The 24678-nt window shown below is 48.5% G+C and overlaps 1 protein-coding gene across 11 annotated transcripts in view; it reads left to right on the plus strand.

Moving 5' to 3' along the window:
- Positions 1–244: 244 nt before the first annotated feature.
- Sema4d (semaphorin 4D) overlaps positions 245–24678 on the plus strand; it is a 118674-nt gene continuing 94240 nt past the window's right edge. For 3 of the 11 annotated variants that reach the window (XM_045131741.1, XM_045131742.1, XM_045131743.1), the window contains exons 1-3: positions 274–324; positions 21294–21443; positions 24342–24491. The gene's annotated coding sequence lies outside the window, so the exon portion shown is untranslated. Of the gene's footprint in view, positions 325–21293; positions 21444–24341; positions 24492–24678 lie in introns of all 11 variants that reach the window. The other 8 variants (XM_045131740.1, XM_045131744.1, XM_045131745.1 and 5 more) reach the window with 4 other exon arrangements.

The following is a 24678-nucleotide window of genomic DNA, read 5'->3' on the forward strand; positions in this document are numbered from 1 at the left end:
AAAAGAGGTTGGGAGGGGGAAGGAGGAGGAGGAAAGAGGAGGGGAGGGAGGTTGGGGGAGGAGAAGGAGAGAAGAGAAAGGGGAGGGGCGAAGGGAGGGCCCAGGGCGGAGGAGGAGGGGAGCCGGCGGGAAGGGAGGAGGAGGGGGGAGGGGCCTGCGCCCCGCGCCCTCCGTCCCCACGCCGGCCTCCGCGCCCTCGCGGCCGCAGCATCCCCGCGCCGCCGCCGGTGGCTGCACGCCGTCGCTCCGGGATCCCTCGGCCTCCGCCTCCGCCGCCGCCATTCTTGGCGCCCTGATCGCGGCGCGGGGCAGGGCGCGCTCCAGGTAAGCCTCGGGGCCGGCGCGGGGCGAGCGCTCGCGGGGCCGGGCAGGTGCGCGCGGCGGCGGGGACCGTGGGACGATCCCTCCCCGCGAGCCTTCTTCGCGAAGCCCCGCGCTCGTGCGGGAGCCTTCCCCGGGGTCCCTCGGGGAACGCCTACCGGAGCCGGCTCTGCAGACCCTCCCACACCCCTCGGACCCCGCGGGAACACGATCCGGGCCCCCGAGCTCCTTCGGCCTCCTCGGCCCGGTCCCCGCGCGCAGGTGGCCTCTCGGCGCGGCGACGCGGGCGCGCGGCCAACAGTGACTGGGCAGGGGTAGCGCGTGCGGCCGGGCCCCGCAACCCCGGGACTTGGGGGACAGGCCCCGAGGGACCGGCCCGCTTGGCCAGGCCCTGCCGCAGCCAGCCCGGCTCCCGGCTCCGGGCCCAGGCACATCTGCTATTTTTGTCACCGAGGCCTCGGTGCACCGGATGCGGCGCGGTGTACTCACACAGGTGGGGCACCTCGGGCTGCAGCGGCACGGTCGCCACTGCCTTGGCAGTGGGAGCTGCAAGGCCGCGGCCTCCTTTTGGATTGGGATTGCATTATTCTAGAACCGTCCGGAACCACAAGCCCTAGCTGGGGCTGCACCTGTTGCGGCCACCCGATGAGCTGCAGGGGGTTGGCTGTATTGGGGATCTGCCTGTCGTGCCATGCACCAGCTGAGTTGAGCGCGTCGTTGCTCTCTCTGTTTATTTGATTTACTCTCTTGGGAGGCTGGGAGTCTTGCTGCGAATGAGGCCTGTGGTGAAGGGCTTGTCCCAGCTTTCTGGGGCGCTTGCCACAAGAACTTACCCTGCTTTTGTTTTGAAAACCTCACTGTGTTGGGCACCTCCCAGGCCTGTGGGTGGCCGTTCCCTCACTGGATGTGGAGCCTGGGGCCAGCCACCTGACCCTGCTGTTCGGAGTCTATTCAAGTCCATCAGGCTCTACCAAACGGAAGTTTCCAGGGGGTGAAGTGACACCAGTGGCCTGTCACCTCCTATGTACTTCAGGCCTGGAGCCTGCCTCCTGGCTACCCAGACAAGGTTACGTGGGAATGTTTACTGTGTCCCAGAAATAGGCAGCCTTGGCTTGAGATGGGGGGAAGAGCCTAGTGGAGACCATAATGGCCTGATTGTCACTTTGACGGTTGGTGTCTGTGTACATCATGTCAGGGTGATCGTCCGCTGAGAGGCAGACAGCAGGCCTGCCTGAGTACCCCACTAGGGACCTGGAATGGCAGGGCATGTTTCTGTGGACAGGGACTGCACACCTTTAGGCTGATGAATGTCCCTAGTTAACTCAGCAACTAAAACAGAGACAGAAATAAAAGCGCATCACCAGTGTGAAGCATGCACTATGTAGTGAACCCTGGAGCTGAAGTGGGGGACCCTCCCCATGACGGGTTTGCCTAAGTGTGTCTACCCTTTGAAATTGAGCCCCTATGGTCTGCAGACTCCCTGTAACCCACTCCTGCCTGGTCCAGGATTTCTGTAGTGCAGCCTTGCAGAGACCCCCTCCCCCAAGTGGCTGGAGTCCTGGCAGGTGGTAGCTGCTCTGGGTGGTTTGGAGTGCATGGCATGGACAGTGCTGCCCCAGCTGTCCAGTGGGTCTGGGGTCAGGGTGATGTCTTCGATGGCATCATGTACTTGTGGACAGTCGCTCCTCATAGTGGGCGGCCCAGGGTGAATGGTATCCTGAGCCACCTTCCCCATCCCAGGCTGGGTGTGACGCCAGTGCTTGGGAATGTACGCTAATGGCCACATGATCAATAATGCATTGAAAATCAATGTTTTCACCATCCTTCCACTGTGCTTCTGGAGGGAGCTTGCCCTGGGAGGGACGGGTGGGGCCAGCCGTGGCCATAGTCTCTTTGTGGGGTTAGTCTGGAGCTAGAGACTCTGGTTGGACCTGGGACCTGTGCCATTTCTTCAGGGCATCTTTCACTCTCCCTGGGTTAGCCCTGCAAGGGAAATCCATTCCTGATTGTTCTGTAACTTTAAGCAGTCTCTCCTCTTTCATGCTTACACTTGCTTGGCTCAGAGGACTCTTGGGAAGGTGCCTTGGTCCCACAGTGGCCCTGCTCAGGTTCTGTCCCATGTTGTCCAGCTCTCTAGAAGCAACAGCCTGCAGGCAGTTCCCAGCTGGGGGCAGTGCTCCCCTCCTTCCCTCTCTCTGTAGCCCAGGCTGACCTTGAATTCCTCGTGCTTCAGCCTCCTGAATGCTGGGATTACAGGGCTACCCTAACACACCCTGTTTACTGTTCTCCTGAATGCTCACAATTTCACAAGGAATTAGGAGATTTAAGAAATACTGGAGCTGAGGCAGTGGGATCCCTTGGCTTGGATCCATTCTGGGCTCGGCAGATGCTCCAGCGGGCCATGACTGTCCCTGAATGAGTCAGGGTGTGACCCAGAAGCTGGATTGGTCAGGCAAGCTCTTGTGCATGTGGCAGGAGATGTTTCTGGGGCCTTGGTGCAACTTCCCTGCCCAGAGGTGATGCCCAGTGGCGGTTTGTTAGGCGGTGCGTGTGGATCAAGTGTCTGGAGGATGGGCCTCTCAGAAGCTGAGGCTGCATTGCGCCTGCTGATGCTGTGGTCCCTCCCTGAGTGCCTTTGCTGACACAGGGTTCAACTCCAAAACCCGCCCCCTAGCCTTGTCAGCAACCACCCCACCTTCTTGCAGGGTCCTGAGCCTTGGGGACCAGGATCCTGCCACTGGGTTTGAACTCCCAGACACTGCCCATGAGAGTAGCAACTGCACCCCTTCCCTGTGTTGCTTCTAAGTATCACCCTGAGATTGGTGGCTTCCCAGAGCTTCCCGTCAGATCCACCCGGGGTCTAAAAGTCCCTTTCCTTTAGGGTCTTCATGAGACAGGTGGATATTTGTTGAGTGAATGATGTTTTTGGGACCTTCTTTGAACACCACAGTGCAGCAGTGTTAAGATGATCTTTGCCCTTTAGCAATGACATTGAGTGTGGCGAGTGACGCCATGAACTGCTTGGGATCTGTCTCGGGTTAGTGTAGCTAGCAAGGGAGCTAGCAGGCAGGCAGGGAGGGGAGCTCCCTGGAGAGGGAGATGGCATTTAGGGGAGGGTACCTGGCCACTTTGGGGTGCACTTTTGAAAATATTCCCTAACTAAAAGTTAATAATTGTTGGTGATCCCTAGATCCTCCCAACATGCTGGTCCTTTCTTTCATGAAGCTACTCAAAGGGTTTACTTTGAACATCACATTCATGGAGAACGTACACAGCCACATGTAGGCACCGAGTCTGCGTGTGTGCAGCTCACACATGTGTGCCTGGAAGGAGCACCCATGCGTTTAACAGATGCTGGTGGGGCATCTCATAGAACAGGGCTGGGGACCACCCTGAGCTTTTGGATAAAGCCCTGAATGAAGTGGCAAGTGTGGGGGCTGACTACAAGTGTGAAAGTGATTGTGAGCATGTGTGTAAGTAAATAAGCGTGTAACTGACAGTGAAAGTGGAAGGAAAGGAGAATATGAGGATACAAATTTGGTAGAGTAAAGGTGTTGAGGGGGCTCAGCCATTAAAGGCACTTGTTTGCAAAGAGAGATGGCCTGGGTTTGATTCCGTAGCACTCATGTGAAGCCAGATACACAAAGTGGTGCATGCGTCTACAGGTCTTTTGCAGTGGCAGAAGGTCCTGATGTGCCCATACATTCTCTCTCTCCTCTCTCCTTGCAAACAAATAATAAATAAAAGAATTTTTTGAATTAAAAATAATGAAAAGGTGAAGATAATGTGTGGAAGGTGAATGTGCACATTGTATTGTAATTCTAAAATGCAAATGGAACAGTATGTGTACAAGTGTGTGGGAATAAACGCATGAACATGTGTGCAAGGGAGAATAGAGTAGACTGAGTGTGAAAAAATTACAAGTGTAGTGAGTGTGACATGTGCAAACATGTAGTGGGTCAACTGGGTGTGGGCATATGCAGTATGGGGAGTAGAATATGAGTGGACATATGTGCAAGCATGAGGGTAGTGGAAGTGAGTGTGAACATGTGCAAATGTACGGGGAGTGTGTGCAAGAGTGGGGAAAGTGGCACATGCATGGAGTGAGTATAAATCTATATGCATGAGAATGGAAGGCGTGGCCGTGTATGTGAGTGTGCGCAAGTCTGTGTGCGTGTGAGTGTTGGGAAGAAGAGGGGAGAGGCAGGAAGGAACTTGCTGTTCGTTCCCTACATGCCTGTGTATTGATGATGAAATTGTTGTACTTATAAGATCCAGCTTGGGCTGGGGACATGGCTCAGTGGTTAAAGGTGTTTGCTTGTAAAACCTGCCAGCTTGGGTTCAGTTCCCCAGCACCCACATAAAGCCAGCTGTACAATGTGGCACATGTGTCTGAAGTTCATTTGCAGTGGCAAGAGGTTCTTCCATGCCCATATCACTGTCTGTCACGTGCGAGCACATAGAAACCAGTGAATAAATATAAGATTTAAAGTCTGTCTTAAAGAATGGGTCTCTGAGGGAGGTCTGATATCCTTGGACCTCTATGCCAGTCAATAACAAATGACTTGGCTTCCATGAAGTGGATCATAGTTCTTTTTTAAAAGTTTTTATTTATTTATTAGATAGAGATGGGGGTGGGGGGGAGAGAGAGCGAGCGCGCGCACGAGAGAGAGAGAGAGAGAGAGAGAGAGAGAGAGAGAGAGAGAGAGAGAGAGAGAGAGAAGGAAAGAAAGAATGGGCACACCAGTGTCTCTAGCCACTGCATGTGAACTCCAGATGCTTGTGCCGCCATGTGAATCTGGCTTACATGGGACCTGGAGAATCGAACCTGGGTCATTAGGCTTTGAATGTAAGTGCCTTAACCGCTAAGCCAACTCTCCAGCTTGATCAATAGTTCTTAACCCTCTGAGTGGTCCTGGTGGGCCCTGAGAAGGTGACCAGTCTCCAGCCTTAGCAGCAGCAAGGACAAGCACTTTGCTGACTGACAGTGGCCCATGACTCTGAGATGCTTGCACACTGTCTGGAGGTTAGAATGAGCTGAGTGGTATTTTCTTGTATGGCCAAGCCTTGGCTTGTTGATTCACCCGTTGATGTTTGGTTGGTTTCCCTCTGCAGGGTTCTGGGGTAAAGCGCCCCAACATGACAGGTAACTATCAAAGCGTGGTAAACACGACACCAGAGGTGACAGGCAGAAGCCTATGGAAAGGTGTTCAGGAGTAGGGGGAGGGTACAAGTCACCACTGCAAAGGACCATGTCACATTCGCTATTCAGCTTTGAGAAAGGTGAGGATGGGAAGTTCCAACCCTCCAACATTGCTAATGGGATTGCAAAATGGTGCTGCCTTTTTGGAAAACCATTTGGCGTGTTCCTCAGAAAGTTAAACGTAAGACTAAATTCCCTGTGACCTAGAAATGCCATTTTTATGAATGTACCTTAAAAATTAGAAACAAAGCCAAGCGTGGTGGCGCATACCTTTAATCCCAGCACACGGGATGCAGAGGTAGGAGGATCCCCATGAATTCAAGGTCACCCTGAGAATACCGAGTGAATTCCATGTCAGCCTGGGCTAGAGTGACACCCTACCTCAAAAAAACAAAACAAAAAAAAGAGACAAAAACTAAAACATGATGGTTCATAGTTCAAAGTGGAGACAGTTCACCCTTCCATCAGCATGGAATGGATAAGCAAAATGTGATATATGTGCACGTGGAATCTTAATCAACTATCAGGAGTGGACCCTGCGTGTGTGTTACAATATTTGTGATATACCTTGAAACTCCTTGTGAAATGAAGTAGCCAGAGCCAAGACAATATAATGTATGATTGTATTTTAAGGCGATGTTTAGGCAAAGCCCTGGAGTCAAACACATTAGTAGTTGCCAGGGCTGGGAGGACAGAGTGGGAATGACTGGTTACGTGACATCTGCTTTTCTCTTTTAGTGCCAGGGATTGAACCCAGGTCCTTATGCATGCCAAGCAAAAGCTGTACCAACCATTGAGCTGAGTGTGCAGACCGAGGCTTCCAGTATTCTAGAACTAGGTGGTGTTGATTGCTGCACCACCATTGTAAATGTACTAGATGCCACTTTAAAGTGGCAAGTTTCTTCTGAAGTGTATTTTACCGCAATAAAAAACATTAGAGCTGGGGAGATGGTTCAGCAGCTCAAGGTAGTTGCTTGCAAAGTCTGCCTGCCCAGGTTCATTTCCCTCAATTCCTTAAGTATGTTATGTAGCCCAGGCTAGCCTTGAGTTCCTGATCTTCCTTCTGTCAACTCCCGAGTGCGGGAATTGTTATAGCAGAGCTTCACCTCGCCTGACCTGAACTCATTAGTTTTTGTTGTTGTTTGAGGTGGGTTCTTACTCTAGCTCAGGCTGACCTGGAATTCACTCAGGGTGGCCTCAAACTCTCTGCGATCCTCCTATCTGTGCCTGCCCGGTGCTGGGATGAAAGGCATGTGCCACCACGCCCGGTTGAACTCATTAGGTTTTTAAATGGCTCTGTTTTTTTTTTTTTTTTGCTTTCTTTGCCCAGTCCCTTTTCATAAAGATTTTCTCCTGTGTTTTCCTCTGAAATGTTAGTTTTAGCTTGTAGGTGTAGACCTACTTAGTGTCCATTTCAGTGTTTCTCTAGAAAGAGCTGAGGACTGAGGCTCACTGATTATCAAGTGGATGTACAGCTCCATTTGTTAAAGTAAGTTTCCTCGCCCCCTCCTCATCCTGAGCTGTCTGGGCCTTGTGTGTCCCTGGTTATTTTCTGGATGCTGCTCGCTCCACAGGGACTTCTCTCGCCCAGACGTCTGCATCTGGTGCATCGTGGTGAATTGCTTTGCAGTAACTCTTGAGGCCAGGGAGTGGGACGGTTTTGCATTGTTTCAAGTTGCAGTGTTGGTTTCTGACTCTCTGCTTCTCCCTACAGTCCTGAAATCATTTGCCAGTTCTGCAGAAAGCCCCTTGGATGTTGGCTGTGATCGCATTGGCTCCTCAGGTCCATTTGGAGAAAAGGAACATTGGCAGTGTTCCTGGCCTGCAGCCATGGGATGTGATATCTATCATCTTCAGTTTTCTTTTTGTAGGAGTTTGTGGTTTGGAGGACATAGGTCTTGCATACATCTTCTCACATTTACTCATAACTTTATGGATTTAAAAGATAGTCTAACCAGATTTGTATTTTTTCTCATCTCTTTATTGCTAGCATACAGAAAGGTAATGCCTAGGACTAGGGAGGTGATAAAGTGCTTGCCCGCAAGCATGTGGCCAAAAAGCAAGGCATGGAGTGTGCATCTGTAATCCCAGCACTGAGGAGGCGCAGGCGGAGGTCCCTGAGACCTGCTGGCCAGCCAATCTAGCTGCATTCTAGATTCCATGAGAAACCTTGTCTCAAAGAGTAAGGTGGAGAGTGACAGAGAAGGACACCCAGCATTGACCTGGGGCCTTCACATGCAGGCACCCACACAAATGTGCACATATGAGCACATGCACACGTACACAGTATACACACAAACGTGCAAAAAATGTTCACAACAGAGTTCAACAGAAGCAAACATTCTTCCCTCTTCTCAATATCTAAGGAAGAAAGAATTTAATTCTTAAAATTTTTGGTTAAATATGGTATTAGCTGAAGGTTTTTACAACATGTCTTTTATGACATTGTGGGTGTTTCCTGGTTTGCTACTTATTTTATTTATTTGAAAGAGAGTAAAAGAGGTAGAGAGAGAGAGAGAGAGAGAGAGAGAATGGGCATACCAGTGCCTCTAGTTACTGCAAAGGAATTCTAGACGCATGTGCCACCATGTGCATTTGGCTTTATGTGGGTACTGGGGAATTGAACTTGGGTCCTCTGGCTTTGCCAGTAAATGCATTAACCACTGTGCAATCTCATCTGTCCAGTGCTGATTTGCTGTTTTTATCATGGGTAGATGTTAAATTTCATCTTACTCATTTTTGTATCTATTAAGATGATCTTGCTTTTTTGTTTGAAAGAATGGTGAATTACATGGATGAATTACTTTGTTACTTTTTTTTTTTTTTTTGGGTTTTTGAGGCAGGGTCTCACTCTGACTCAGGCTGACCTGGAATTCACTATGTAGTCTCAGGGTGGCCTCGAACTCACGGCGATCCTCCTACCTCTGCCTCCCGAGTGCTGGGATTAAAGACGTGTGCCACCACGCCCGGCTTTTGTTACGTTTTTTTTGAGACAGGCTCTCACTCTAGCCCAGACTGACCTAGAATTCACTCTGTAGTCCCAAGCTGGCCTTGAACTCACAGCGATCCTCCTACCTCAGCTTCCTGAGTGCTGGAATTAAAGATGTGTGCCACTATGGCTTTTTTTTTTTTTTTTTTGCATACTGATGAAATTTTGAGTGTAAAATCAATTTCTGACACAAACTCCACTTCCTCATGGTTGAGAGAGAAAGATATAGTGTGTGATGCTAGGGGTGAACCTAGGACCTTCCAAATGCTTGGCAGACATTGTGCCTGAGCTACGTCCTCTTTGTACCTTTTTTTTCTTGGGTTTTCGAAGTAGTGTCTTGCTCCAGTTCCAGGCTCACCTGGAATTCACTATGTAGCTTCAGGCTGGCCTCAGACTTACTGTGGTCCTCCTACCTCTGTCTCCCTAGTGCTGGGATTAAAAGTGTGCACCACCATGCCTGGCCTCTTTCTACTTTTTATTTGAAGATAGGATCTCACTAAATTGCTCAAACTGGACTTGAATTCACTCTGTAGCGTAGGAAGGATTTGAACTTGTGCCTCCCACGCCTTAGCCTCCTGAGTGGCTGAGATGACAGATCTATGCCACCAGGCCCCAGCATATGTAAATATACTTTAAATACAATAGTCCCCCTTCTCCATGGGGGATGAATTCCAATACCTCAATGGATGCCTGGGATTATAAACCTGTATGACTCTATAAATCTGTTTTTACCTATATGCACCTGTGACAATAATGTATAAATTATGCTGGTAAAGATTAACAGTGACGTGTACTAATAAAGTAGAACAATGATAACACTATAGTATATTATCAGTTATGAGAATGTGGCCCTTGTCTGTCTCAAGGCATCTTACTTTACTTTACTTTGTCACTTAAAACACACTAAACCAGGCATGGTGGCCACACCTGTAATCCCATCCATCCCTCAGGAGGCAGGGGCAGAACAATTGCCTTGGATTTGAGGTTTGAGATTTCTGTGCACTGTGCACTGGCTGCCTAGTGAAACTGTCAAGAAAGAGTGGGAGGGAGAGAGGGAAGAACGGGAAGCGGGAGGAGGAGGGAGGGAGAGGAGTTTGGAAATACTACTCAGGGTTAAACATAGGCACAGTCAAACTGCAGCAGTTGATTGACAGTTGAGGTGACTGCAAAGTGACGAGAGGGTGCTGTATAGGGTGTGGAGACACTGGAAAAAGGGGTGGTTCTTGTCCTGGGTTGCCAGAGCTGGATGGTGTGAGAGCAGCACATAATGTAAAACACATCAGTTGTTTATTTCCGGACTTTTCCACTTAGTATTTTCAGACTGGTTGGCTGTGGGTAACTGAAACAAGCCCAGAGCCACAGCTTGGGTGGGCTTATGCACTGCCGGGCTCCATCTGCTGCTGTGTGCTCAAGGAGATCCGCAGCTCTGCTCATGGGGGTAATGCTTTTTTGTGATGGCTTTGTCATAACAGGTGTCATGTCGGTCCCTCCCAGTCATTTCAGAATTGTTTCTTCTTTGTTCTTACTGTCTTTAAAGTGTTCTGTGGGATTGATATTAATTTTTTTCTTATAAATTTGGTAGAGGGTTGGAGAGATTGCTCAGTGGTTAAAGGCACTTGCTTGTAAAGTCTGACGGTGTGGGTTCCATTCCCCACACAGGTAAAGCCAGATGCAGAAAGTGGCACATGCATCTGGAGTTTATTTGCAGTGGTAAGAGGTCCTGGCATGCCCATTTTCTCCCCCCCTTTTTTCCTTGTAAATAAATAAAATGTTAAAAAATAAATTTTAAAAAGTTTGATAGAACTTATTAGTGAAGCAGTTAGGACTTGAAGTTTTCTATCTAGGGAGGCTTTTAATTATGAAATCAATTTCTTTTTTTAAATTTTATTATTTATTTACAAGCAAAGAGAGAGAAGGAGAGAATGGGTGTGCTAAGTCCTCTTGCCATGGCAAACAAATTCTAGATGCATGTACCACTTTGTGCAGTTTGATTTATGTGAGTACTGGGGAATCAAACCCAGGCTGTCAGGTTTTACAAGCAAGTTTCTTTAACCACTGAGCCATCTCCTCAGCCCGAAATCAATTTCTTAACATAGAGTTCTTAAGACTTTCTATTTCCAGGGACTGGACATGTAGCTCATTTGATAGTGTGCTTGCCTAACATGCATGAGGCCCTAGGTTCAATTCCCAGTGCCGTATAAACCAGGTGTGGTGGCATATGTCTGTAACCCCAGCACTTGGGAGGTGGAGGTGAGGATCAGAAGTGCAGGGACATCCTCTGCCACATAGCGTGTTGGAGGCTAGCCTGGACTGTATCAGATCTTGTTTCAAAATAAAACTCTGGGGCTGGCGAGATTGGCTCAGAGATTAAAAGTGCCCACTCGCAAAGTCTGCCAGTTAGTGTTCATTCCCCAGCCACCCACATAAAGCCAGATAGGCATTCCTTTGCAGCTGTTAAGACTTTGGAGTGCCCCACACAACTAAGTAAATGAATAACTTAAAAATTCTATTTTTTTTCTTCTTAGTTTGACAATTCAGATGTCTTACTGCTATGTAATGTACATAGTGAAATCTACTTTGTGAAATGTACCATTCTGTGAGTTTCAGGAAATGTCTATAATCAAAGCAAGATAAGGAAAATGCCATCATCCTCTTGAGCCTCTTGAGAATTAGTCTTTCCCCATAGCCTCTGCAACCGGGGGTCTGTTTCCTGTTCTTAGAGGCTTTTCCAGGTGTCACACATGAATGGAGCTCACGGTCTGTGGCTGGCAGTCTGGTTTCTGTCCCCAGTGTAGCTGTGCAGGTATCTTTGCTGTGACTAAGGTGATGAGGAGGCGACTGTGCCCTTCTGAGTGATGACAGCGGGAATGGGAAAAGAATGACGCTACTCTTCATGGCGGCGTCTTGATGATGGCCGTGTCCAGTCTGTCTGCATGTGGTTGTAGCTGCAGCTCTGAGCTGGCTCAGCTCTTCCCGTCAACTACAGGGGAGGACCTGCACAGCAGAGAGGACACAGAGCTGATTCTTGGGTCTAATCTAGGCTGAAACCAAGATTTCAGCCTAGTTGTTGTTTTAAAGCCCAGACGCAGGAGTGCTTCCCACATGAGGCATCTCATACACCACGTACACAACACCCCAAATGACTCATTGCACACATGCACCACGTACCGCATACATATCACACACTGTGCCCCCCACAGCCCCTCACAAACCACACACTTCTCCACACACACTGTATATACTTCTCACACGACACACCACATGTACCTGTGCAAACATACAAATACAGCCGTACTTGTCCCATGCACAGCACATACCACAAACAGCACCAGTGCACACATACAGAACATGCTGCACACCATGAAACACCATAACACACGTGTGTAGAGGCTTCTGCTAGACTTTTTATGCACACTCTGTTCACAAAGCCGTTGCATGTCCCCCAGTGTGCTCTGCTTTTTAAGGCATATGTGCGTGAGAAGCAGCCAGCCTTGCCTTTTGTGCACGCGCCAAGGCAGGGAGTGGAGCAGGAATGGGGTTCTGTGGTGTTCCTAAGACTGGGTGGACTATAGCTGTGGGTGCCTTGGGAAGTCTCTCCTGTGCTCTGGGTCCTAGGAGAGTCTTAGGGATGGGCCTGGCATTGCTTAGGAAGCCCTTTCACAAGCAAGACTGGCCTCAGTGGTCTGGAATAGAATTGAACATTTTTGGAGGCATGGATGATCATGTTCCAATGCTCCGTCAATATGAGATCGTCATGACCCCCAGAGCCCTGCTGCATGTTTGTCTGTCCTGTGCCTACAAGCTTTCAGGATCTGACAGCGACTGTGAGCATCATAGACTGTGAAGCAATGCATTTTACTTGTGACACACACACACACAAGTTTGGCTTAGCTTTAGTCACTGTCCTTCTGCATAAGATGAACTCTGATATTTTTACTCAGTTGTACTTTATTTAAAAAGTATTTGCACCAGGGCTGGAGAGATGGCTCAGTGGTTAAGGTGCTTGCCTGAAAAGCCTAACAACCTAAAAAGCCTAACGACCTGAGTTTGATTCCCCAGGACCCACATAAAACCAGATGCACAAGGTGGTGCATGCATCTGGAGTTTGTTTGCAGTGGCTGGAGGCCCTGGCACACCCATTCTCTCTCTGTCTCCCTCTCTCTGCTTGCAAATAAATAAATTTGAAAAAGGTATTTGTACCCCACATGGAAAGTTGCTGCCTCCACATGGCATGTGGTCCTGCTCATGACAGTTGGTCACTTTCAACATGGAATCAGCTGGGTGTGGTTCTTGTATTTCCATTGTAGCTCAAGGTGTGTGTGTGTGTGTGTGTGTGTGTGTGTGTGTGTGTGTGTGTGTGTGTGTAAAGCCAGAGGATAGTCTCACGTGTTGTTCTTCATGCACTCTGCACTCGTTTTTGAGACTGGGTTTCTTACTGAACCTAGTGCTCACTAATTAAGCTAACCTGATTGGCCAGTGAGCCCACAGAATCCTCCTAGGATTGCGCATGTGCCCCCATGCCTGGCTTTTTAAACCTGTGTTCTGGGGATTGATCTTGTGTCTTCATGTTTAAGAGATAAGCACTTTACCCGAGTCATCTCCCCAGTCCAGGTGGCTCGCTGAACAGGGGGCTCCTTCGCCCCCTGGTTTTCTCTTTCTCCACATCCAGCCCATGCTCAGGAGTCCCGGGGCGGGGCAGCAGACACCAGAGCTCTGGAACCCTGGGGCTGCACTGCTGCCACAACAGCCATGCAGGGAAACTGGGTCACTGCAAAGCCCCTGAGCAGGCAGAATTGGATCTCTGGCTTGTGTTTGGAAACCCAAGGCAGTCAGCAGCTTGGGTTTCAAGTGTGGAATCCAGAGATGCCGCCAGCTCCCTCAGGCAGCCCTTGTCAGCCCCCGCCTCCTGTTGAATCTGACGAGGAGGGGTCTTATCCCCATTCTCCCGTTCCATCCCAAGAGTACCGCCCAGCAGGCTTGGTTTCCAACATCCTGGCACAAACTGGAAGATGGTGGGATTCCATTTTTAAAGTAGATGCCAATCACAGAAGGGCCTGGAAAACCCGTCTGTGGGAGTGACAGGTCCTTTATTCACAAATAGCCACTGTGACTGTGAGCTGTGGGCATGGGTTTGATTTCAGCTGAAAGAGACCGTCATATATAATGAGCACCGGCATTTCTGCAGAGAGACTGGAAGGCTCGATATGGACATCTCGCTGTGAAAATGATGGGGACTTAGGAGGTAGACGTACACTGTCCTCTGCTTTCAGAGGAGACCCAGCAGTGTGTGTCACATTCTCTAGAATAAGTGCTGGTGTCATTGGGGCATTTCTGCCTGGAGGCTTTTGTGTCTGGACTATTTTGAAGCATTTTCTAGCACTTACATTGTGGCCACTAAAGATGGAAACACAGCCCCATTCATCAACCTCACGAGGCCACCAGGCTGTGTTCACTGGTGTCATCTTCCTCGCCTGCTAGGCTGGAGACCTCTTTGTTGCTGTAGGAAACAGAACATAGTTCCTGTCACGCAAGACATTTTTCTGTACTGACTATATGTGTGATGTGTTTGTGTGTATACGCATGTTCATTTGTGTGGGCTCATGTGTGTGTGCAGGTGCATGCGTATGTGTGTGCCCATATGTGTGGAGGCCAGGGGTTGATGTCAGGGGACTTTCTCAGTCACTCCTCACCTTATTCTTTGAGACAGGCTCTCTTGCTGAACCTGGAACTCAGTGGCTTAGCTGCACTAACCAGTGAGTCCCAGGGACCCCGTTTCTGCCTCCCCATTGCTAGGATTACAGGTGTGTGCCACAATGCCCTTTTTTTTAATGTGGACTCTCATACACTCTACCCATTGAGCCATCTCCCCAGCCCCTGGGATGACTTTGGAAGACCCTGTGGTGTGTATGCCAGGGGAGATCCACCTGTTGCAGGTAGACAGTGCCCATACCCAGGGGAACATGGGACCCTCTGGGTGCTCTTCCTGCTTGCTTCCACTTTGCTATCCTTTCTTAGTACAAGGTGTCTACTATGTGGACACCTCTTCTAAAGGGCTCCTGGGAAGGTGGTAAGATCTTATCTCCTGCCCTGGGCTCTGATGTAGGAGAGGACAGGCCTTCTCATGTGCTGTGTGACTTTTCCTTTAGAGATGTGAACACGTGTCAAGTGTCTGTTCACCCATAGTAGGTACCCACAGCAGACTAAAGAAACGGTTCTACTTAACTTGGAAAACCAGTGAATTTATTGGGAGTACTTACAGGGACAAGGCTGAGGGGTACTTGTGGGAGTGTGGAGTGACTGAGAGGCAGCCACACTGCTGAAAAGCCCACCCAGGCTGGGTGACAACTCATGGAAGAAAACTGCATCCCTGGAGCTCTGGATGGCGTCTCCCCCAGCAAGTGCTTACTGCTTCGTCAGCCTTGGGGGAGCCTTGTTAAGCTTGTACATTTAAGAGCTTTCTGAACCTTGTAAGTTTGAGATTTGGTGAGCTTCCTGAGTCCTTATGAACTTCCTAGTCCCTCTCTGTAGGGAGAGACATAGCTCCCCATCACAGGGACTGCAGCCTGCACCCATCTGCGGTCTCAGCCTTGCCTGCATTCTTGGATTTTGGAGCAGAGGCGGCCAGTTGGTGCTGCTTCCCCTCAGAGTGGTGAGCAGTGACACACAGACTGTGTCACACGAGAGTGTGTTACAGAGTGGTCGTGACTGGAGCAGAGATGGTGACTCTCCAGAGAGAGGGAAGGGTCTCGGGGTGGGTGGTAGTCACTGGGAAACAGGTGCTGTGTAGGAGGAGACCTTCCACGGGCTGTAGGGAGGGTGGCTTAATTTTGTTGAAGCCCCCTCACTTTCTTGGTCTGTGTGCTGAGGCCTTCCAGTGCACTGACCGCCTTACAGTCTAGAGGCACCCATGTGAATCTCCTGTGAGGGACATGATAGACCATGCAAATGGAAGTGTCTTATTTCAGTCATTGATCTCCCTAGTTTTGAAAAAAATATTTTATTTATATATATAGAGAGAGAAAAGAGCAGGGGGAGAGAGAGAGGGAGGAGGAGAAAGGGAAGGAGGGAGAGAACGGGTGCACCAGACCTCTAGCCACTGCAAACGAACTCCAGACGCATGCGCCGTCTTGTACATCTGGCTTATGTGCGTACTGGGGAAACTGAACCTGGGTCCTTAGGCTTCACAGGCAAATGCCATAATAGCTAAGCCATCTCTCCAGCCCAGTTTTCTCAGTTTTGGAGAGAAACTCAAAAGTCAGTGTCAGCCTGGTAGCTGGTGTCTCGTCAGAGGTCCCAGGGTGGACCTGCCTCGTGTGCCAGCGGCATGTGGCCCCAGGCGTTCCTGGCTGGTGGCTGCGCCGCAGTCCTTCCCATCCGGCCAGCTCTTCTGCCTCTCGTGTTCTGTGTATTAAGGGCATTTACCTGTCTTGATAATTCATTTCAGGACCCTTTTGGTAAATAAGGTCCTACCCACGGATAACACTGTAGGCCCTTCAGCCTCCTTCGGTATGGGCGAAGGTAGCTGGAACATTGGCTGGCGGCCTTGGAGGTGGGGAGAGGGCCTGGCACAGGCGCTGGCAGGCCATCACCTACCCTGGGATTCGTTCCAGCAGAGCTTTATCGGCAGGAAAATGGAAACCTCAGCTCATTTTGCACTTGTGGGAAGCAGCAGAAACAGGAGAATGGTGGAAACACACTGTTTTGTGAAAAAAAAAAAAAAAAAAAACTGCTGGCAGGCTCGGGGGAAACAGGAAAGGAGTCTGTCTACTCCGCGTCTGTTTCTCTGCTGGTGGGCTCTGGGCTTTCAAGTAGCATCTCTGCCACGGCCCCTGTGGAATCTGTAGTGCGAACAGGAAGTGAGATATGCTGACTCACTTTTATTTTCATGGCATTTTTATTGTTCAGAAAATGGAGAAAGAAAGCAGAGTGCTTCCACCTTGTGCTTGTGCTGGGTCTCTGCCACGGCCACTCACTGCTCACCTTCTTGGGTTTTTTTTTTGCTGTTTTCAGACACTTACACATGCTCCCAAAGCAGGTGCACACACATGTCCCTAGAGCTTTGTTCACACTGGAGAGTTTGTGTAGCTTGTCTCTTTGCTTGTCATGGAGCCATAGACTGGTACGTTCTGTGTCATGCTGAGCAGCTGTCTGGCCCTCACAGGGCTGTGTGCCCCTGTGTTGCATGCATCTCTGTCCTTTGGCCCTGGTACATACATGGCTGTCCATTCCTACCACAGCCCCAACTGTTCTTGGCGCGTTCTGTTCATCAGGCATTGGTCAGCGTAGCTGCCTGTCTGCGTGACATGTAATGGCCCCTGAGAATGGTGGAACCCTCAAAAAGAGACTCGTGGCTTCTGGGGTATGGTGGGCATTCATGTGCTTGCATGCACACGTGTGTGGTGGGGGTATGCTTACATGCATGCCTCCATGCATGTGACACCTGCTTGCAAATTTGTGCACCCAATCCAGAACAGCTCTGTATTCTGGAAGGTTTTCCTGCACTTAGGAGGCTCTGCTCATTAGGAGGCTGTCTGAACTCATTTCCCAGAAGTCTCCATTGTATTCTTAACCACAAGATAAAACCCACCCTCACATCTTCCTGGGCTTCTTTGAAAGATAGCATATGGACAAGAAGCCAGCTTGTGTGCTGTGCTTTTCTGAAAGCCAACTGTGAAGCTCTCCTGTCCTTGGTCACAATAGCCGAGTGTCCCAGGCAAAAGTTTGTGAATGCTCATAGACTTGGCTCACTGTTCACAGGGTCTTCTCTACACAGTTAAGGTCTTTTTTTTTGAAGGGGATTTCAGTCTGAGCACCTAGATCCTAGGCCCCATAAGCTGTCAGTAATGTAGGCAGCTGCTCAGGGTGGCTGAGAATGGGGAGTTGACCTGCTCTTTTTTTTTTTTTTTTTTCCATTACAGGCAGGCCTTGGTGTTCATCCTGAGAAGTCACCAGGCCAGTCAGGGTCGGAGCAAGGTTGACATTCCTTGTTCTCTGGCTGCTGGCTGAATCACAGCTCTCTCTTAGGCTTCTGCAGGCCAGGCCTCACATAAATGCTTGCCTGCATCATTGGGACAGTTGGGACAGTTACTTCATGCTTGTCACTCTGACCAGCAGTCAGTAAATGCCTGTAGTCAGGAGTACCCTTAGGTACCTCTGGGAGGTTGAGTCTTGCTGTCCTCCCCGAAACCAGCATGCCTGTGTTGATACACCAGAGGCATTTAGCAGAAAGCCACTGAGTTTAGCCTCCCTGATATTTCCTTCTTCTGGGGAAAAAAGTATTTATGTAAGTTGCAGGCTCCTTATCACTTTCCTCCCCTTTGTAAGCTGCTTAAGTTGGCCTCCCAAATGCTCTTATCTGCCCTTTATGCTAGAGAGTTCAACTAACCATAAATAATCCCCAAGAAACGGAAACACCCTGGCGTTCTGACATCTGCATAGGCAGGGCTCCTGGCCTCCTCTTCCGTCAGGGGAAGGAGTGAAAGAATGAGGGCTGATGAGTGGGTGTCAGTGGGTGGAGCTGGTCATCAGTTAGAAACTCAATGTTGTCCCAATATGTGATGGAGGCGTGTCTGGGCGGTTCCATGCCAGGATGTGACCAGGTAGGCTCACATCACCAGGCTTCTGCTGATGGACTGGAGTTGGTGTGTGCCCCATTTCCTGTCTGAAACTCAGAGAAGCAGTACCACAAGGCCAAACATCTTGGGGCATAGGCCTCAAGGCCACTTGCTCTCTGGCCTCTGGGGCATTTTTTCTAAGCCTGCATCTGGCTGCTCCTCAGAAAGCCGAGTCTGAGTCACACAGGTTATGCTTGGTGGTTGTGGCTGCCTCATCGTCTGTCTTCCTATGCAAAGCTGGCAAGGCCACTGGGGCTTCTTACACCTGGAACTGAGAACTTCCTCTCTGGGGGGTTGGGCTCAGTGTAGGTGGGACAGCGTCATGCTATGCCCACAGTACCCCACTGTCAGGCCAATGAAGGCCACATTCTTTGAAGTGCTTTCTGGTACTTTCCAAGGCAGGATACCCACCAGTGACTTAAACCCAGCTTGGCTTTTCACTAAAGAAAAGTTTGGTCAGGGGGACATGGCAGCTAGGTGAAGGTCCTATTCTTCAAGCCTCAAGAGATGCTTGAGAGCAGTGGATTGACTAAATACTGGTTTTAGCCCCTATCTTTGGCCGAGATGTTCTCGAAGTCATGGGGGGCTTGGAGAAGGTATTACAGTGTACCCATTTAAGAAGACTGTCCCCAGTTCGGAAGCCTGCTGGGGTCTATGGGTATCTTAGTGTTTCTAGAAAAGCAATTTGAAGTGCATTATTTACTGGGCTCCTCCAGGCATATATACAGAGGAAGATGGCTGGAAACTAGGAGCAAGGAAGTTTATGTTTATTTGCACTGTGTAATCTCGTGGATGCTCTCATTTGGATTGAAATGCTAGTGATTCCTTAACCTGACCTCAAACACGCAGTGTGAGCGGAGGCTAATCACAGCTGACGTGCCCGCCCTGCACAGAGTGGGTAATGAGTCAGGCTGTGTTTATCCTCAGGGTTTATTGGTGCCAGGTGTCTAGAAGCTGCAGTTTGCATTTGAACATCGGCGGAGGGAGGTCTTTTGGCAACCGGTGGAGGATAGCACGAGGTGGGGGTAGATCTTGCATGCAGAACCAGTGCCTGAGTGTCTGCAGAATGACTGGCGTCATTGGGGCAGGGCCTTTACCCTCCTCCTCCTCCAGTCTCCATGAATCCTAAAGTAATCATCGTGGGGGTGGTGTCCCTTCTCAGTGCCTTTCTTCTCTGGTGATGACCAGGGAGGTCCTGGAGAAGAAAGGCCTGGCTTTTGTAACTGAACGCCTAGCCCAAGTCTCTAGCTCCCTGTGTGCGTTAATTTTATTTTAAGGCTGTAGACAACCCCAAATATAATATAGTATCCCCACTTTCTGCAGGGAATAAGTTTGAAGGTCCCTCCCCCGCCCACCGCAGTGGATAACACTGAACCCTACATATTTTCTATTCATTTCCTATACACACATGCCTACAACAAAATTTAATTATAAATTAGGCTCAGGAAGTTTAGCAACAAGCTGGGCCTAGTGATCCCAGCCACATGTGAGGATGAGGCAGGATTGTAAGTTCAAGGCTAGCCTGGACAATTTAGGGAGCTCCTGTTTCAATTTTTTTTTTTAAAAAAAGGCTATTATAATAAAAGTTATATGCAAATCTTTCTTCCCTCCCTTATACCTTGTTTCTCTGAAAATATCTTATTGTACTGTAGATCTTAGTAATCTTAGCATAAAATCTTTTTTCCTTCCCTAAGTTGAAAACTTCCACCTTTTCCTTTAGAAGAAGCACTTTCTCACTCCTCTTTGGCAGATCAGATTTTCAGCATCTCTCTTCTTGTGCTCTGGGGCCATTATGAAATAAAGCCAGGCTTATCTGAACACCATCCCTGTGGTACAGTGACAGCCAGTCTGAGAACTGAAATAGGTGGCCACTGAGCGACTCCCTAGCCAGCAGCATATACACGGTGGACACGCCAGGCAAAGGGATGATTCAGTCATTGGAGATGGGGCAGGGTGATACAGGATTTCCTCATGCTACAGAGAATGGTGCACCCTTTCAACATAGGGATTGGTTAGTTCTGGGATTCGGCATTGATATTTTTGGGCCATGATTGATGGTGGACAACTGAAACTGTACACAGTGAAACCTTAGATGGCGGGATTGTTGCATGACAGAGAATGTGAGCTGCTTGTTCCGGCTTGGGATGTGCGTGCGTACCTTTTGGTTGCCTGTCTCTGTGGAAAGCAAAAGGCACAATTCCTTCACACTCCAAAGGCATGAGCAGTTTGACCTAAGGTCCCTTTTTACTATGTACTTACAGGATTAAAAACCCCTTTTGCTGTGTGGTGATACACTCTGGCCTGGGGTCCCTGATCCCTGGCCAGAGAGGATGCTGGAGTGACTTCATCATTCTATTTTTTTTTAATCTTTATTTATTTGCGTGTGCACACTCTGGGGGGCACAGCAGATGGACACCAGACACAGGCATTACTTTTTGGTGTCCGATTTTTTTTTACGTGGGTAGCTGGGGAATTTAACCCTGGTTAGCAGTCTTTGCAAGCACACACCTTTATCTGCTGAGCCATGTCCTTATCTCCCCTTGAATTTCTTTTATTGCTTTATTTTTAATCCATCTGCAGTTTTGCGACTCTACTTTTCTAATGAAGAAGTTGAGGCTTTCTGTTGTTGTTGTTCTTTTTTGTTTGTTTTTTGTTTTTCAAGGTAGGGTCCCACTTTAGCCCAGGCTGACCTGGAATTCACTGTATAGTCTCAGGGTGACCTCAAACTCACAGCAGTCCTCCTACCTCTGCCTCCCAAGTGCTGGGATTAAAGGTGTGTGCCACCACACCCTGCAAAATTGGCTATTTTCTTACTTTAGTAAAATATACATACCATCTTAATTGGGTGTAAGAGCACAGTTCAGCAGAGCTAAAAGTACATTCACATTGTGTGTGACTGTCACCACCTTCCACCCCCAGAGTCTCCATTGTCCCAGATGGAAACACTGTGCCCATTAACGGACAACTCCCCATGTCCTCCCCACCACTCAACATTCCATCTCTGTGGATTTTGCTATGTGTCCCTTGTAAGTGGAGTTGTACAATATTTATCCTTTTGTGCCTGGCTAAAAGTTAGTTTCACCAGATGCCAACTAGTTCTTACCATTTCACACTTGTTTCTGTACATACGACTGGAGATAGCCTCCCATTTCTCTTCTGTTCACAGGAGGAGCCAGTTGAGCTCTTGTTCTCTCCACATTGGAAGCAAAGCTATGGTTCACTGTGCTGTGCCCCTGCTGTGACTACAGGAATGAGACAACACAAATCACTTTCATTAATTAGTCAGACATAATCAAGCTAAGTGAAAGGCCTTTTGGTAAGTGAATGACAGAACGATAGCACAAATTAAGAAAAAGCTAATTGTTATTTTCCTAACCATACATGAAGTAAAATTAAGATTTCATGTTTTGGGGGCTGGGGAGATGGTTTGGGGGATAAAGCATTTGCTGAAGAGGGTGAGGACACACCCAAGGTTGTCAACCTCTGACCTCCACATACACACACTGATATTCACTACTTTTACACATGAATATACACACACACCAAATAAAAACAGAAGACTTCACATTTGTTATACACTCACAATGCATGCATATATACACACAAGTACTTAAAAATTCTAAATTGGTTTTCCCTTTTGTGTACATTATGTGCCAATAAAATCACATAAGGGCTGGAGAGGTGACTTAGTGGTTAGGGCATTTTCCTGCAAAACCTAAGGACCCAGGTTCGATTCCCCAAAACCCATGTAAGCCAAATGCACAAGGTGGCGCATGTGTCTGGAGTTCATTTGCAGTGGCTAGAGGCCCTAGAGCACCTATTATCTCTATCTGTCTCTTTTTCTTCCTCAAAAGAATAAATATTCTTAAAAATCACATAAAAAGTAAATTAATTATTATTATTATTTTTTAATTTTTTTTGTTCATATTTTATTTACTTATTTGAGAGCGACAGACACAGAGAGAAAGACAGATAGAGGGAGAGAGAGAGAATGGGCGCGCCAGGGCTTCCAGCCTCTGCAAACGAACTCCAGACACATGCGCCCCCTTGTGCATATGGCTAACGTGGGACCTGGGGAACCGAGCCTTGAACTGGGGTCCTTAGGCTTCACAGGCAAGCGCTTAACCGCTAAGCCATCTCTCCAGCCCTAATTATTTTTTTTGAGGAAGGGTCTCACCCTGTATCCCAGTATTCTTTGTAGTCTAAATTGGCCTTGAACTTGCCATTCTCCTGCTTTTACGTCCTGATGCACGATTTTGGGTCCAGGGAGGAATTCAGTTCCATAAAGATGCAGGAGATCCCAGGTTCTTATCCAAGTTAACAAAGAATTGAAAACATGGGCTCAGAAAAAGGTAAATTATGAATTATAAGATTTATTTTAGGGAGACTTAGGATCTAAAAGGAGGGCTAGCTAAAAGGCCCAAGCCAAAGATAGTTTCCCCCTCCTTCACTTAAGGAAAAGTCTGAGCACATGTGTGCGTGTGCACGCACATGCATGCGCACATACACACACACACACACACACACATACACACACGAAGAGCAAAGCAAAGCATGGGAACCCAAGTCACAGGATCACCCGAGATGGTCAGAGTGGAGTAAGAGAATGTTTGGGGCTCAGCTTAAAGAGATGGATACATGTAGCAAAGCAAGAACCACCCAAAAATAAAATACATGTAGAACAAGCAGGAAAATGCCCAGGCAGAAAGAAATCCTCCTCCTCCCCAGCTGGGCTGAGAACTTGCCTACCAGAGGCACCAGGAGAATAAAGAGTGTAACATGGTTGTGGTTAGCCTCCTTTATAGGAGCCATACACCCAATTAGGATGAGCCTCGTCATCAGTCACAGGTATGTAAGGGAGAGACCTGGTTGGTTGGTGGACTCAAGATGCTAATTCAGGAGGGGTCAGTGTGCAGTTGTACTGAGCCCCAGAAAACTTGAAGAAGAAGCAAGAAGCTGTTACTGAGTAGCCATAGCTATCTTGAATGAGACTGGGTCAGACGTAGCTTCTAGTCCTGCCAGGGCGGGCAAGGTGGCATCTCCTTGAGCCTCTGTCCCTGGCTGCCTGCCTGTAAGAAAGCTGTCTTGCTTCTGCACTGCTTCACTCAGTACTGGGATTACAGGTGTGAACCTCCACTTCTGGTTTGCAGTGTAGCTGGAGAAATGGCTCAGTAATTAAAGGCGCTTGTTTGCAAAGCTTGGTGTCCAGGTTTGAGTCCCCTGTGCCCACATAAAGTCAGATGCACAAAGTGGTGCACACTTCTGGAGTACATTTGCAGTAGCAGGAAGCCCTGATGTATCCATTTACTCTCTCTCTATATATATATCTCTCTCCTTTCGCATTCTCCTTCTCTTTTTCTCTCAAATAAATAAATATTAAAAAATCCATCCAATTGCAGTATAAGATTATATTTAATTTGTATTTTATGCCAAGTGAAATTCACTACCAAGTGTCAAATCTGTTTTCTTCTGGTGACATTCATGGAACCAAAAACAAAGGCACTTTTAAAGATATAGCAATCAAATTATCACAATTATTCTTTTTTCCCATATTAATACAGGAAGTGCTTTTTTTGCTATCAAGGTAATGCTATGCCCCCCTCTCTCTCTTTTGAGATAGGGTCTCACTCTAGCCCAGGCTGACCTGGAATTCACTGTGTAGTCTAAGGATGGCCTCAAACTCACAGCAATCCTCCTACCTCTGCCTCCCAAGTGCTGGGATGAAAGGCGTGCGCCACCACGTCTGACTCACTTCTTTGTTAGCATGTGTAGAATTTTTCAGTAAAACCATCAGGCCTTTCAGATGTCTCTTTCTGAGGGTTTTAACTGCGTGTTCAGTTTCCTTAGCATTTATGGTATGATGTGGTTATCTGTGTCATCTTGGGTGAGTATGGGTTGTTTTATCTTTTCCTCCGAGCCAAGCACTTATGAGTGTGGTTGTTTCCTGTACCCCCTTTTAATGTCTGTGGGGTTTGTGGTAGTAACTCCTCTTTCTCTTCTGATGTTGTGAATTGGAATTTATTCATTCAGATATTGAGAACTTCAGGCCTAGTGAGGTACCGTTTGCTGGGCCCTCAGGTTGATCCCATTGGTCTCCTATGCAGTGAGATTCACTAGCATGAACAGGAGGCTTTGATACTTGCTGGCATGTGGTGACAGGACTGTAAATTAATACCCAGCACCGCAGTGACCTGTGTGGCTTCCGTGTCCCCAGAAAGGCCACCTTGCTGCCCTGGAACAGTCACACATGGAGAATCTGGCTGGCTTTCTACCATTGTGAGGAAACCTGAGAGCTGGAGAGGGGACAAGACTTTCCCCTGTGGCATGGCCCTCCAGACCACTGTTCCAAGTGATGTGTTAACAGGTATGGATTTACTTATGTTTTGTCTGTTTTCTCAAAAGGCTGCACATTAGCTTACTTGGAAAACACAGGCAGGAGAGCCAAATGGAGAGGTGTGTTTCAGAGGCGAGGTAAGAAGACAGGGAGTCCTGAAGGGCCACGGGGAGGGCGAGAAGGAAAGCAGGCCTCGGTCAGACCTGCTGGGATGCAG

Source organism: Jaculus jaculus, chromosome 12 (genome assembly GCF_020740685.1).
Source record: "Jaculus jaculus isolate mJacJac1 chromosome 12, mJacJac1.mat.Y.cur, whole genome shotgun sequence".
Taxonomy (NCBI): domain Eukaryota; kingdom Metazoa; phylum Chordata; class Mammalia; order Rodentia; family Dipodidae; genus Jaculus; species Jaculus jaculus.